Genomic DNA, 12,871 nt, shown 5'->3' with positions numbered 1-12,871 from the left:
TCGAAAATTGTTGCGTGGACTGGACAGTAAACTCCCCACCTTTTATAAGCTTGGAGATTAAATGTGTTGACGCGAACCAGGCACTGAATTTGTAAGATAAAATTTCAGATTATCCTCACATGACACTAAACTGCTGCTTGCTTCTGGCATCCCCTCACGCGTGCTACATGTCCTGCCCACTTTATCCTCCTTGATTTAATCACAATGGTGACACAATTTTTTACTTGTAATCTCTAGGTGTTTTCATTAACACAGAAGACAAAGTTTCACATCCATTAAAACAACAGTATAGTACAGTTCAGTTTTGCTAACAGACCAAAACATCTATTACAAACTATTATTGCACGTAAATTAAAATACGATGATGCACAAATCTCAACGGCCATGATTAATAAATTTCCACAAAGCCCATGTCTCACTTCAAGCAAGACGCACTCAGACACAGAGAGAAAGTGACAACAGTATTTGTACTCACCTACAAGATGGGACGAGACGAGGTTTTCTGTATGGAGAAAGCCTAACAAATGTCTGCGTGTGCCCGACCATTCATAAACTGGATGTCCCGTTATGTATTCATTTATAAACACAAAGTATGAATTAAAATGTCAGTCATTATGTCACAGAAAACAACTACACCGGAACATTGAAATGCACCTGTCCTCCGACGATCCATTCTCTCACAAGCAAACGAGAAGCTTGTCACGTGACAGTACCTGCCGCGAAGGGTGCGTTCACTGTGCAAGGTTTAGAAGGTATTCAGTTCAAAGAGGAGGGAAATTTGAGAGATGAAAGTGAACATACCAGCCCAAAATTGTCCGCCAGGCGCCACGGTCTGAAACTCGACAAACGTATTTGCTATAGACCTGTAAGTGACAACAGTCAGACTAGAAACCAATCCATCCCAGTTGTCTATTGGTTTGCAAGGAGAATTTATATTCAAATGGTTCCGTGTTTGACTGGGACCGATGTCAATAATATGTAATATATATGTCAATGTAACACAGTCAACTCTCGAGTTGGCTACACAGAATGCAATTACGAGAATGAAGAATGTTTTCGGTGAATGGTTACTACCATTCACTTCGGAATGTTTTATCTGTCTACCATCTAAAACCATAGTTTTTCCTCCTGTTATATGTGGATGTGAAATATGGTCTCACACCCCAATTGAAGAGCAAAATGAATGCTACGTCTTTCTAAAAGGTAAGTTATAACAGGTGACTGGAGAGAATTACGTGACCAGGAGCTTTATAACGTGCACATTTCATAAAATATTGGGGTTGTCAAATTAAGGAGGATGAGATGAATGGAGCGGAGCATATAGAAATACACATAAATTTTCAATCAGGATCTAAAGGAAATATAATATCAAAGCAGCAGAGGGATTAGGAGATCCAAAGGAAAGATTGTGATTCATGGAGATGGTTGTAACGGTCAAATCCCAACTTAAATGTGGCGCGAGAAGCCGACATTTTCGAAAGGCCCTTGTCAATATCATTATTGGAATTACAAGAGATACTTCAACCTCCTTAAATCGGTTCAGTCAATATCTTGTATAGGACTCGAACCTACGACTTCAGGTTAGGAGCATACTTGCTAGCTAGAACCTCCCTGTAAAATGCGTGTCTGTATTTAGAGAAGCGTGAAGGCATGTGTATGTTGGGTGGGTTAAAGTGTTTTTAAATTTATATTTGGACCTTTCCTGTTTTATGTGTCCGAAAGCAACGGACCATGCACTTTACGTAAATAAACGACCTTCATGCAGTAGAAACGTACTCCGAACAAAATCCCTGTAACTGGTTACGGAATTCTGAAGTACACTAATAACAGGCAAAGCACAGACAGAAGTGGTACACAGAAGCGGCGTTCAAAACTAACATATTCCTGACTACACGAGCATCACGGACATGCGCAGTGGACGGCAGGTAACACGACCAGATCAGAGGTTGTCAACCTGATACCCTCTGACATGTTTTGTGTTGCGAGTACCTCTTTTGCAATAAAGGGATCGAAAAACAATACAACCTGCTTTTTATAGTCAACAGTATTTAACAGTATCCTACTTGTCACTCTGAACAACTGTTATACTTAGTAAAAAGCATCAAATTAACATAAAACAGAACTCGTCTTACTGATGAAGACTCGAACGAATGCATGCCAATCGAAAATGTATCATATTTACAGATTAATAACGGTACAGAAGTATCAGATATCTTACTAATGATTGATTTCGTTAAAGACAATTACTGAGTAATGTCCGAGCCTGTTTCCAACAGTAACTGCCATGAATTTCAATAAAGCGTTATATTTCATAACAAGGGGCAGCACACGTCACGACACGACGGGGTAAATGTAACCTCCAATTAATAAGAGACTGCAAACCCATGGCTTAAATAATGGGGTTTACTTGCAATAAGTCGGAGAAATTGCTGATGTACTTTCCGTAAGTCTTTGTCTCTCCTGTCTTCTCGATAGTTTCCGAGCATAAACGACTACACACCGTGTTACGAGACTTTCCTAATGAGATCGCGTACTTGAGACGAGCAAGCCATTTGTTATGCTTTCATTCTGGAGAGAGATGGCGTCTGTTGCGAGAATATCTCGGTTCTATCGCCCACAACTCACGTTAATTAAGAATGGCTTGTACCCTTTTTCGAGGATAAAACTGTTTACCTAAACACAATATATTACATTCTTTGCTAAACTTTTGAAACAAAAACAAAAGGAAAACTTCTCAATTTATTTCGTTACTCTGCGCTTCCCCAGTGCCGTGTCAGGAGATTATTATGGAATTCTTCAACGCCGCTTCCAGGACGTTTAATTTAACGTAGACGCGTTTTATATTGAAGTAAATGAAATGAAGAGCTGCAGCTCTTATGATTCTTTAAAGAGCGTTGTGGTTGCATTAGAAACAGGAATGAAGAGTCTTGTAATAAAGAATATCGCAGTTTCTTAACATCATTACCACACGGGCGTCAGGTTTTAGACGGCAAAACCATTAACTTTCTCGTTTCCTACTTGTCATTTCAGTGTACAGTCCTGTTTATTTGATGTGGCCAAAGTTAAATGCGCAGTGGATGTGGTCGACAGTAATCAAAGAAGAGAGTCCAAATGACTGTGAGTGATCCGAATTGAATTGATCGACAAATGAAGTTCTTTAATGCGTAATGAATCTCCTTCAGATCTTTTATTCAGGCAGGCATAACGGTGTGATTCTACATATCAGGAGCAACCCAGCGGCCACAACTAAATAATCGGACTGTTAGCTAAACGTAAGTCTATTGTTTGGGTAAGTGTACATGTCTATTGTGAGGAACTGTTTTCTGTGAAGTGGCCATTTTATTCCACATTTTAGTGGCACAGTAGCTGTAAGACACGGAAAATAGCATTAAATTTGGTCAGCAATCCAAAGCATGTGACTATCCCAAACAAGTCTAGACCTCGAGACATAGTTCACGCTTCCGCTTCGTATTTAGAAGGTCCCGGGTTGGAATCTCGACTCGGATTACCTTAACAATGATTTCATTATTTGTGTCAGTTACTCTTGTAATGGTGCACCTTAAATGAGATCACAAGAGAGTCATTTCGTATTTCCATTTGACTACCATCCGGCAATTTGAAGCCATATAACTGAAGCCGACCTTGATAAATACGTAGTTTTCGGTCGTAGGTTCGAGTGTGACGCAATGCGCGGGCGTTTTCTCCGGTCTACAATCATCCAACTCATTGCCATCACTGAGTGGTTCTGTGGTTTAGAATGTTCCTCCCTCTAAGAAAACACAACGAATCTCAGTAGGATTTGAGGTTTTCACGGCGGTGAGCCTGAATACAGCTGTCTCCTGGATAGTTGAGCCGTGTTGTCCGGTTGAAGTTTACAGACGTTTCAGAAATCATTGTCTCCATCATCAGGGCGATGGTGATGAAGGCACCAAGGGCATCTGAAACGTCGGTAAACTTCTACCAGACAACACGGCGCAATTACCCAGAAGACAGTCATCTTCAGAATAAACGACCTTCACATATAAAGGATAGCTGCAATAGTACTGAATAAATAGTTTGGGGCAAATTCCAACAAGCACAGAATAACCAATGAAGGAAAGCAGATGTGTAAAATCTATTCGATGTGAATGGGACGGTAAGCATCACGTAGCCTTAAACCCCAACAATCTCCAGTGAAGTGGTGTGCGTAACGTTATTACCAACTCTTCCCTTAAATTCGTCGGTCGTGAAGCTAATTTACTAGTTTGCACACACAAAGGTTTAAACCCGCACCCAGCCACGGCTAATTCAATCTGCAACTCTCAGTGGGTCAGAAGGAGAAGGAAGAGCGAACCAATCAACGGGCGATGGAGCACGGTGTCGGGACGGCCAGGAAATGAGACCTGCAGTAGACGTGCTGTGTCTCGGGGCGACGCTGGACAAACGTCAAACCGCACGTGAAGACAGTCACAGACTCATACAATTATCGGCAAGAGAAAAACGCTGAGGATTGCTGGGGACGAGAAGTAATGTTGTCAGCACAATTACAGACAAGTTGGTGGTCATGTACAGGTCGGTCGGTCTTCTGGGTTGTGACGCCACGTGGACTTGAAGGCAAATACTATTCCGATGTTTCGAAGGAGCACGAATGAAGTCAGCCCTGAAGATGAAGGCAGTATGTTCCTCCAAAACATCGGTATCTACCTATAACTCAACACGGCGTCACAACCCAGAACACTAGAATCCCAGATCTCATAAGTTGTTGCCGCGTTTAACAAACTAGTTAACTAAACATTACCAAAGCAACTGTGTGGAAATAGAAACCGAGCATTTTACACATAATACAAAATTCTGCCATTGGACATGATCGTGAGTCAGTTCCATTCATGGCACAACTTCGAAACACATTTTTCTAAGATACGTTTTTGTCTTCCAAGTGATTGTTAACCAATATTTTTAACACTAAACATTTGCTAGGTGACATATTGCGATGTTCCTCGTTATGTTCTGAAATATTCTGCATTATAAAATGTACTCCTTCCAGTGACTCTCACTGTTGGTGATAATCAGACTTAATATTGTTTTTGTAATTATAAAAACAGACAAGTAAGATGAGTGAGCATGTAGCACGGATATCGAGATCCACGTCTTAACAACCACCACCACATTTAGTGCGTCTATTTTTAGTTTATTTAACGCCACACTTCATAGCGTCAAATGATTACAGTAAAAGATATGGAAGGAAGCGGTGTTGATCAACTTTAATGTGGTTTACGGCATTTTCACGAAGAAACCGTCAAAAACCACGTCATACCCCACTAAGGGCTGCCGATTCCCGGGACAGAATTTGAACCAGAGGCCTCCCGACTAAGAAGGAATGCTAACTGGTCGACTCCCTGCGTTCGGTTCTTATATTTGGTGAACAGCCCATCGTCTGCTTCCTCAGCCACTGACCAATGGCAGGAGTGCATATATTAGAACGACACTGACGAGGGAAAACAAAATGGTACCATAAATCCCACATGGACTGCCCAGGGCGAGTCACTTTTAATTGCCACATAACAGTAATGACACGGAGGTCAGGGATGTAGGGAAATTTCTGTACAAAGTAAGATGTAAAAGACAGGTCAAAATTAGGAATTTAGAACTGCCACTGGGGTAGAAGGCACGAGAACAATACGGATGAGTTATGTAAATAGTATTAGGGATTAAGGAATAGTCATGTAGAGTAGCATTAGTGAATAGTTGTAGTAAGCAGTAGTGCTAATAGTGCTACGTATGTAAGGACTGTGGCCGTGAATACCTGGTGTTAGGCGGCCACAGATCTCTGTATATAGTTCTAAACCAAATATATTATTATTATTATTATATTATAACAGTCGAACTGAATGCTAAAACATAATACAACCACTATTACAATTATGCGCAAAGTAATAGTAGAAGCCAAATCTGGAAACTCTGCTTACACATTGTAATCCTCCATTTTCTTATCAGTAAATGGCAGAGGAAACCTACGAGTTTAGAAATCGACCAACACCGCGAACCCCCCTTCAAGTTATCTGAAAGGGTTTTAATCGCGTTTAAAATTTAGCGATTTATAATTTTTGAACATCCTGTGACTTGTTAAAGTAAGTAAAAGGAAAAATCACTACCGCGAAGCAAATGCCTACCAAATGACTTGGTCCACTGGCTTTAACAAGGTCTCGGTTATGTGTCAATAACAAAGCGTGGCAATTCCAGCTTCTGATTAAGCTGTCAGTTTCAAGCTTATATCCAGAATGAGAGTTCCAGATACCTCTTTCAATGAATTGAGCAGCTTCCACAAAAGGAGAATTATTTGGTACTGAATGTACGAGGAGACACTGACCAGAGAACATGAAAAAAGTGAAAATTCTGACAAATGACAGCAAGAGGGAGACCACGAGTTGAACTGTGTGCGTGTTATCAACAACTTCAAGACAAGAATTCATTCAGAACAGTGGAACCGCATCTAAACACACAGAACGACGTATTTCATTATAAAAGTAAATTTGATATTAATTTTATATTGTAATTAAAAATCATTTCGGTTCAGTAAGCATTTCGGCGACACGTTATTGATTTAGAGTTCAACGCTTTCGTGTGTTACCTGCACGAGGTATATATAATGAACGCACAATGGGGATATCGAATCCAACTCTTTAACGTCGTAAGCCACTCTGATGATTTCCACATCGACATGTATCGTTTTCTCATCAAACAAGACTGTATTTGCAAATTCTAAATTCTGAATGCTCCTGGTTGAAATGAAAAATACAAAATCACGGACACACTCCCCATTTTTAACTCTGTCAAATAGGCTTAACGATAGGTTGTAGGCGACTTAAAACATACGTGTATCTCTTCAATGTAAGATTTAATCATTCACTCTTACTTACGTATCTCCTTATTTAGATAAAGATGGAAGAGCAGTATAATATATATACTTCCTATATTTTCACCTAGGCCTATATGCATCTTACGCCATTTTGCTTTAGCGGTAGGATTTCGTTTAAAGAGCATAAGACTATTGAAAGGCAATGATAATCAAAATAATGTGATTTATAATAAGAGATGGGGATTTTAATATCGTTAAGTTGTCAAGTATATTGGATTTGTTATTTTTTTAATACACATAAAAAATTCTTAGTAGAAAGCAGAATTCAAAGAAGAAATTACATTTCTCTAAATAAAACACTTCAAAAACACGTTTAAAAGAAAGTTAAACTTTCAAACTTAAATAACAATTATATAATAAACTACATTTTATGCAGAATCGCTTCGGGAAATGAATGACGAAAGCATGTATTAAACGAACCGACATGAGCACAGAAACACAATAAAATATCTGCCCGTGTACAAATAAAAAGAGTAAATCGCTAGAGGGATAACAAATGAGAGGCAGAAAACAGATATTCCGAGGTAATAAAAATATGAAATGGAATTGTACTTCTGTATCAGATTAGAAATGTAGAATATATATGACCCAAAACAGCATTCCTGCTCCATAACACTGACATTCTGAGTTCGAAATCTTGGCTATCCTGAGTGAGGATTTTCTTATAAAAAGAACAACGCTTGCAAACAATTCCACAATGAATGGACAGAGCGGCTATTCCAATGCAGTAACAAATACTTAGTCTCCCTTAATGGTGAAAACTATCGCAGCATCCAAAACATCGACCAATTTATACGAGACTACTCAGCGTAAATCCCCAGAATACTTTATCTTCATAATCGCCGCCGTGAGAACCTGAAATCTCTCTGATGATAGAGGCAGCAAAGACCTCTGAAACGTCGGTAAACTTCTACCAGACTACACGACGCTACAACCCAGAAGACAGCCATGTTCCTAGTTTCTCGTTTTCCTTCTTTATTCAATGACATTTTGCCAGCTGCATAGATCATAAACTACCTGAATATCTGATTGATAAAATTTTAAAACTGCAGCCTAAGTAGTAATCCGGAATTAAGTAAAACCTCAATAAACATAAGTCAGAACGATCTATTCTGGATCTAGATCTTAACTCGGAACTCCTCAACATGGGATTTGAAATTCGGTGTCATTCTGGCATGGTTCTGAGCATGAGGTTTTCTCGCGGAAGTCCAACATCCAACTGGTCCCAGTTTCAACACGAAGGTCCAATATAATTAAATGATGAAAGCGTCGAAATGTGGATGCATAAGTTGTCAATAATAAGGATTTATCTTACTTTGATCCATCGATCTTGTTTATTGCGCGTTTCTGTCCGTTCCGTGACATCAGCTCGGTATTAGCTACACGCCATCACGATACTTTATAACCCGTCATTTCAACACGATGGCATCGCTTTTGAACGGAGAACATTAAAGCTTCCATGAGATTAGAAGTTGTCAGACGCGTGGAAAATACGGAGTTTTGTAAAACAGAAATATTCTGATGTTGTGACAGTAGGTAGAATTTATACGCTGACGTGTTACAAACATATAAGGTACGGCGAGGTGGGTTTCTTAAAAATAATATGGCGACCACGGAAAATGTTTAGGTGTTTTTACCTGAGCGACTATAAGCTTATCGATGACTCTGATCTTCAAAATTTGTTATATATTTCAGGTTATAAAAGAAATAGAAACGGTACTTCCACGTCATTATATCGGTCTACAATGAATCTGGAACACATGAACATACAGCGCAAACAGGAGTACACCAATCACGATCTGTTGAGTAAACTTTCACAAGGTGCACCGACATCAGGGTGAACGCCCTATAAGCTACTACCAGATCCTCTACGTATAAACTTCATGATGGACAACCACAGATAAAACTAACGCAGAGCCTTGTTCACAATGCGGCAAAACTGTAATATAATACAGTAAGATTTTTCGTTAGTGGCCGCAAAGCTGCGCGTTAATGGGAGTATATCAGTAGCAGTGGGAGAAATAATAAGTCTGTATAAACATAACTCTAACAAGGAGAACAGTGATGCACTTGGAACTCGATCTGTTGTCAATTTCAGCTTCAGTAACCCATGCACCTCTTTCTTTCTTAGTGAAATGAATTTGGTTGACATCGGGCATGTTGAGATTGACTGAGCCAATATAAATTGTTTATTCGGTGCAGCAATGAATGATGCGCACTTCATTTGTCGCTATACCATTTACTGCATCTTGTTGTGGTTCTACGTAAATTTCAGGATTAAATTCTGTCATACACAACACGACGGACGACGAATGATAGAATTTGACTCTGCTGTTCCAAGGCCAAAGATGCTACATGTAATGCGTCACTGTTTTGAATTAAATACATAGGACCTCTTAAAATGTTTCAAATAAATATTTTGAAATTCTACAACAGAATTATCTGTGGAAATCTGTTTTATAGAAACATGATAAAGTCAGATTTAAACTTTCTGGAAAAGTAAGGTTTATAGCGGACAGATACGGTTCAAAATAAAATACAAAAAACAAAACTGAAATTTAACGTGGTTTTGTGTGGCTGTGAGCTTTCTTTTTCTCATCGAACGAAAAACAAACGCCAGAGCAAAGCAGCGGAAGTAACATGAGAACGGAGAAAATTACATAAAGAAGAGGTTCAAATTTTTTACTCCACACGAAATATTATTAGGTCAAACAAATTACAAATAGAGAGAGAAAGGCGAGATATGTAAAATGCATAAACAGGAGGTACATGCAAAATTACGCAAAATTTTAGTCGAAAAACCTAAGGGGATAAAAGTACAATTTAAAGACCTAAATGTTTAAATAGGATATAATGTTAATATTAAAACAGATAGTAACCAAACAGTGCGAATTGAACTCAGCTGGATAAGAATAGGTTCCATTGGAGGTTTCTTGTGAACGCAGTAAAATACCTTCGGGTTTCGCGAAAGGCGAAAAATTTAATAATCATCTAAGCAGCCATCGCCTTCTCAAAAAACTCTTGCATTACTAATTCTGAAATTCTTACTAGCCTTTGTACAATTTCTTCACAGAACTCTTTTCTTTCACAAGATAATTCCGTTCTGAAATGCAGAAGACTCGAAGCCACGTGAATCCAGTGGGCTTGAGACTCTCCGATGTCGAAAGATCATCTGAGAGACGTAACATTTCCAGAACAACAAGTTGCAAGATAAATATTTGTTCTTTGACGGAATCGGGGCAGAGAGAGTTGTCAAATTATAGGTCTTCTCAGTAGCAAAGTAAACTCAGCATGTGGGATCCAGGAATAGCACAGCACAAGCTAATATTAACTGTAGGTATGTAACGACACATTTTCAACACCAGAAGCCAAACTACCAAATGGGATGGACAGATGATTAGAAATGCTTAGTGAAGGGGTCTGAAGGAAGGAGTCGTGGTCTATTCCAGGGTACTATCCGAACATTTGTCTGAGGTGACGGACCAAAAACTGTGACAACTAATCACTCTGCATAATCGATAAACCTCGCCAAGTTTCGGTCTTGATAACTTCGAAAAGAATTTAGGTAGGATTTAAGGTTTTCACGGCGGAGAGTCCGAAGATGGCTGTCTTCTGGGTTGTAGCGTTGGTAAATGTCTACCAGAGAACATGGCGCTACAACCCAGAAGATAGCCATCTTTAAAAAAAGAATATTTGTTGTTAGCACTACACCAACCTACTCGAAAGTGGACTTCACTGAATACCTACGGCTTTCTCTAAAAATTTATAATAAAATTTGTTGTTCAAATAACTTCATCTACATGGTGAAGCTAACAGGAATTATCTGAATTATAAAATAAAACTCAATTTTATGTCTGCATGCATGTTTGGCTGCGCTCAGACAGGCCTGAATGTACTCAGTAATGGGGATAGATGTAAAATGCAACATTTTACATGCGATGCTACCATCAGGCATCTTTAAAAATGTTTAAAATTTGGTTAGGGGAAACGTTGATATGGGCCTAACTAACTAATGAAATATTCCATACTCGTTCGAAGTAGATTGAGATGAAAAACACATGCAAGAAAATGAAGAGAAGAAGAAGATGAAGATGGGAAATAAATTATTTTCTGTTAGGTGTCAACAGCCTTTCCCGCCACTAAATTAATAGTTCTACACTTCAGTGGATCTGTTAATGTAAATAAATTTTTCAACTAAGTATCACTATAAAAGTCTTGTTCCGAGCAACATATCAGAGTTAATAAATCAGAGGAATGTGTGCTTTGAAGTGGAATCAGTTTGTACTTTCGCATTCAGAAATCAGAAGAGAGAATAAAACTGAAAAGAGCAGCCTATGCAAATGCACGTATTTGCCAGAGACCGCGCAACCTCGCCTCAAGTGGTGACACAGCGCAGCATCGTACATGAGAGATATAAAACGAATCGTGGCTCTGAGTGAACAAATATGGGCGCACAAGTAGCAGTTCCGTTTCATACAGCCAAGAGGCAACTGTTGTAGTGGAAAGAGCTCTTAAGAGACGCTCCTTCCGAGCTGCATAATAGCAAATACAATATGACATCCCTCATTCTCTTCGTCACGAGAGTTTTCTGGCTACGGACTCGTAGACCAGGCTTTGATTCCCAACAGCACCACAGACTTTTCTCTTCACACCGTGTCTAGACTCTCTCTGTAGTCCGCCCAGGATTCGCTGTATAAAGCGGCCGGGGCGTGAAGCCGACCACTCACGTCCATCTACAGACGGGGTTAACATCTGACGCCTTTAAAGCGCAGACGCAAAAGAGAGATCATTTAACAATTTGCTTTTTAATGGCAGGCCTCTACTACGATTTACATAAGTGGTGGATATAAATCTCCAAAATTCCTACACTTTGAGCGAGTGTCAGAAAGTGTTACAACCGCTGGTTGACCAGCAGCATCGCAAGGTTAGATCCTTGATTTTCGGAGTTGGACTTTACATGAACGTATGGACATATGGAGGGATAGGAGTGTTTTACTAGGATCAGAGTTGTACAAGAAAACCATGCTTAATGAAAGTAATTATTGTATTGAATACTACTAAACCCAATCGGTGGTGTCAAAATGAAAATAGCCTGAGATGAACCAAACCCTGACAGCGGTACCAGTGCACCACTAAACAAATATCCGTAGGTGACAAATTAATGCAATACTAAGAAATGCCACCGATAAATACCACGACCTGAGTTCATGTAAGTTGATGGTCCAGGAAGATATGCAGATAATATTAAAGTAGATCTCGGAGTCTGTGAAAAAAGGAGATATATGGAAAAGACTCAGGATCGTGCCGTCGACTTCTGCATCAGCGGTAATGAGCCGAACTAAATACAGCAGAACCCTTCTTGAAAAGCTAATAGTCCGACAATGAAGTGTTTAACCTTTAAGTTCTAATATTAATTTATATATTTTGTCCGCTGGTTTTTCTGGAAATTATTTCTTATGTGAATCCGTCGTAAAGAAAGTCTGGAACACACACTTTCATCCATTAAATTACTTGGCAAAGAATCCATAAGTAAAGTTATTTGTGATGTTTTTATGTCGAGTGACAGACTTGTGGGTGTGATGGATGTCGCTCCATGAAACACATTTCATATTAAGAACCTGATATTAGCTCATCTGTTGTGGTACCCAAAGTTCATAACTGTGTTCACAAAAGCACATAAATTTCTATTCACTGTAGTGCAATTTGCACCAAGCTAGTTTCTGTTTTATAATCCCACATCTCGTCGGTTGATAGCGACTTCTTATTAATGAAATTCAGAGCTATCCGTTGTACCTGAAGGTAGTCTCCACAGGAAGCACCATGTCGTGGTGACACGTAACATGGCAGTTTAAAACGTCATCTTCACTTCAGAAGATCTTTGTATTTCGGCTTCAGATCCCATCTATGTCTTGGACGGCCAATATCTCTTCTTCCTTTTGGCGTATAATAGCAGACTTGTTTTGGTACCTTCCTAAC

The 12,871-nt window shown here is 39.3% G+C and overlaps 1 protein-coding gene across 6 annotated transcripts in view; it reads right to left on the bottom strand.

Moving 5' to 3' along the window:
• LOC110834027 (cysteine-rich motor neuron 1 protein) overlaps positions 1 to 12,871 on the bottom strand; it is a 370,078-nt gene that overhangs the window by 113,746 nt on the left and 243,461 nt on the right. The window contains exon 1 of one of the 6 annotated variants that reach the window (XM_022072766.2): positions 476 to 692. The exons of the other annotated variants lie outside the window; for them this stretch is intronic. The gene's annotated coding sequence lies outside the window, so the exon portion shown is untranslated. Of the gene's footprint in view, positions 1 to 475; positions 693 to 12,871 lie in introns of those variants that run through there. 6 annotated transcript variants of the gene reach the window in all.

Source organism: Zootermopsis nevadensis, unplaced genomic scaffold (assembly GCF_977971745.1).
Source record: "Zootermopsis nevadensis isolate Lab colony 2312 unplaced genomic scaffold, Znev_1.0 Znev_ptg000017l, whole genome shotgun sequence".
Classification (NCBI taxonomy): Eukaryota; Metazoa; Arthropoda; class Insecta; order Blattodea; family Termopsidae; genus Zootermopsis; species Zootermopsis nevadensis.
Note: the sequence above shows the minus strand (reverse complement) of the source record. Positions and strands in the feature narration are given on the sequence as shown.